Here is a 4083-nt window from a genome sequence, read left to right as displayed (position 1 = left end):
ATTGTCATGCTGAAAGAGTGACCGCAAAGATGAAAGGAAAGAAGTGGAAGACAAGAGAGAGAGGCAATGCAATGGCTAGCACAAAGAATGAGGTAAAGGAAAACCAGGCCGTGCACAGAGACCTGTTCTGAGGCTGAAAATATTTCACAGCTGACAAGCTGTTGAAGGCTGAAAAGGAAAAGGGAGAGAGAGGGGCCACACTGATAGCCAGACCATGGAGAGAGGTGGAAACAAGTTATGTAACAAATTCTCAGAGGGAACGGATGGCTAACTCCAGAATTAGAGAAACGGGGAGAAAGAAAGCAAGGGAAAATCAGGGAAAGAAAAGTTTCCTGTAATCAAGCAGGGATTTTTCCCTGTCTGTGTCTCTTTTTGTTTCTCTTTCATATATAGTTTTTAATGTTTAAGTCTACTGTACATGTCTTACTTTATGCTACAAACTTACGTGCTACAAAGTAAAGTGTTTGTGTTGGGTCACATACTACAGTGTGATGCGACAAACTACATCACTTGCATTAAAATCAACAAAGCTGTCTATACTACACAATGATGAGCACTTGCACAGCTTTGTTGATTATGGTGGAAGTGATATGATGTAAGTACAGTAGCAACGTTCGCTTGTAGTGTATATTGAGTATAAGATCAGAAATATACTGTAGGCAAGCACACACACGAATGCTGACTAATGCATTGCAACAGTGCAGTCACATTAAACATACTTAACTTGCTTTTTTCAGTTACTGTGGTAAAATAAAATCACAACAGATTTCCCCCCTTGTGGAAAACTTCTTTTCCAGAAAATTATCCCCAGCAAAGCAGAATTATGACATTGGCTACCAGGAGCTCTTTGCTATCAAGCTGGTGCTGGAGGAGTGGCACCACTGGTTGGAGGGTTAAAGCCATCCCTTCCTTGTTGTCACTGATCACTGCAACCTAGGGTATCTGTGTGAGGCAAGACCTGGTGGGCCCTGTTCTTCACTTGATTCCACTTAACCATCTCCCATCATCCAGTGTCACTGCACTTCACTGACTCTTCCAGCTTTGAGCCTGAAATTATCCTACCTCCGGTCCTGATAGTCAGTAACATCCAATGGGCCCAGGAAGTACAATGCTTTGTTCAGTTCTGTGCCATCTCCAAACCTCCTTGCCAACTTCCAGCTGCAAGATACTTCCTATGCTCATTCCTCATTGCCCCTGGTCACATTTAGGGGTGGACTTCAAATGTATCACAAATCTCCCTGCATCAGACTCCCTCCCGTGGTCAACTGATTCTCCAAGGCCTGTTGTCTGGTGCCGATGATGGGCTCCCCAAAGCCCTTGAGACCGTGGAAGCACTGTTCAATCAAATCTTCCGTAATTATGGCCTCCCAGTGGACATAGTATCTGACCGTGGTCCCCTGTTCACGTCCTATGTGTGTTTAGTGAGTCTTTCCTCTGCATTCCACCCTTAGACAAATAGGCAGATGAAGCGGAAGATCCAGGAGATAGGCCACGTCCTGAGGACATACTGCCATAACCAACAACACAGCTGAAATGGCTTCCTCCTTTGGACAGAGTAAGCTCCCTCCGTCAGCCAACCACTGGTTTGATGCCATTCCAATGTGTACTCTGCTTTCAAAAGCCCCTGTTTCCCTGGTCAGGAAAGCCATCGGAAGTTACAGCTGTGGGCAGTTGGTTTCAGGAGAGCAAGATGGTCAGCTTATGTCCACCTGCAATGGGCAGATTTGAAGTCAGAAGAGTCAGGCTGACTTTAGTAGAGCAGAAACACCTACTTACCTCCTAGAACAGTAGGTCTGGCTCTCCACCAGGGAAATCCGACTCCTGCTGCCATGCCGCAAGTTGAGTCCCAGATACATTGGTTCATTCACCATTCAAAGACAGTTAACTGCAGTCAAATGCCAGTTAAACTTACCATCCCACTATCGTATTGCTCCTATGTTACATGTATCATTCCTTAAGCTTCACCATCCCTCTTTGTCTAATTCCTCCCCAGAGTCATGTGTGGCCAATGATCCTCCTCTTTTGCTCCTGGATGATGGGCCGGTATATATACAGTCTGTGAGATCTTGGAGTGCCGACGTCTCAATCATTTTGAGTACCTTGTTGACTGGGAGGGGTGCGACCCAGATGAAAGATCCTGGGTGACTTGGGATGACCTCCTTAATCTGACAGTGTTCTCCACCTTCTACGCAAAACATCCCTCTCATTTTGCACCGCATGGTTGGGGTCGGTCACAGCTTTGAGGATTCCGGCCCTCCGGAGCAGCCTGTGGAGGATGAGGTACTGTTATAGGCACATGGGACTCTCCCTCTCCCAACAAATTCTGCTCATCCTCACCCATATTCTAACTGCACACACCTGACATCATTAAGCACTCATCATGAACTACATTTAAACTCTGCACTCACACTAAATCTTTATCTGGACTTGTCTGGGCGTTTTTTGTTTGTTTGTTTTGTTTTTTATATTTGCAAACATTCCTGAGAAATACCTGTGTTTGTTGTCTTATGCTAGTTAGCTTAGCATGCTAATTGGTTAGCATGCTAACCAGTTGCCATTCTTTCTAATGTGGCTCTTTAGCTATCAGGTTAACCATCAGCTATGTTAGCAAATAAGTTAGCTAATTGGTTAAAATGCTAAGTAACACTTTTGTGTGCTCATTCTTGCCTCATTCATCCTGTTGAATGTGCATCAACTACTATTATTAACAAACTATTATTAACAAACCTTTCAGGTCATGTGTTCGACTCCCGTGGACTCTGTGGTCCAAAATTTGGTTCCAGAAATGTAATGTGGTTCCAGACATTTTGTCTTTCTTAGAATGATTAATTCTGGACTTTAAATCTAATATATATACAACTGATATATATATATATATACATGTGGTGCATTTATATACAAAATCCTCATTTTAAATTAATTCTCACCTGAACTACTGCACTTCTGGCTCTGCACTGCTTTTTGGGCTTGGCCCTTGTATCACTGTTTGCAGCTATATTTTTTATTTGTTTTTGAATACTCGATCTCTTGTATAACTTTGGACTCAATATCAAACCATTCTTCCAATTTGTTTATGTTGTTGAGGTGGAACAAGATATTTGTATGTTCATTTATTTTTGGTAATTGTTTATTCAAACTTTCTTTTGTATATATTTGCAATAAAGGTGCCGGCTGTTAATTGATTAAATATAATTTGGTCCAATCATTTATCTTTAATCCTCCTAGACTCGAACCTAGTCCGTATTTAAAACCTATTAAGTATAGTACACTGAATACTTATTATAGTATTCCCGTGTTACAACGAATTAAGCAAACAGTGAAACAGTTTGTGTGTGTATGAGCCATGAGAATGTGATGTAGACTACACATTAACACAAAACTGCATTGATTCTTTTTAACATTTTTACTATGAGGTGTTTGATTCAAATTCAGAGGTAATTGTTTCTGAAGAAGCATTTCATTTTCATATTTTCATAACAGTCGATTTCAACAAAAGCAAGGGGGGGGAGGGGAGATGGGTTAAATTTTTAACATAATTTCTTTCTTTTTAGAATCACTCAGTTATGTTAGAATTTGATGAATGATTATACATAAATTTCATAAAGTTATGAAGTATAGATAGATAGATAGATAGATTTAGTTTGATAGATAGATAGATAAAGAATAAATAAATTATCCAATAACGTAAAACATATTATTATTATTATTATTATTACATATTATTATTATTATTTTTTAATTAAAAAAATAATAACTGGCAGTATACCAACGTTCAACCCCCCCAATGTTGAAACCAAATCTACGCCCTTGGTTAAAACTAAATAAATATATGCTAGCCTGCTTTCTAAACACATGGTTTTATATGCCAGTGAACTGTTTAGATGATTCGTGTTAAAAAGTGCTATATTATTTAACGTACATCAAATTTTGGAGAGAGATTGTTTCATCTGAATTTTAATTGCTGTTTCATGGGCTGTGTAAAATGTTTTATGATGTGCCTGTTAAAATCAAGAGGTGAAACGGCAGGCGAATTTCAATACATTTCTGTCCTGCATTATTTCCAGATCTCAAACTGTTTATACA

The sequence above is a fragment of the Ctenopharyngodon idella genome, chromosome 13 (assembly GCF_019924925.1).
Source record: "Ctenopharyngodon idella isolate HZGC_01 chromosome 13, HZGC01, whole genome shotgun sequence".
NCBI lineage: Eukaryota > Metazoa > Chordata > Actinopteri > Cypriniformes > Xenocyprididae > Ctenopharyngodon > Ctenopharyngodon idella.
This window is presented reverse-complemented; position numbering follows the sequence as displayed.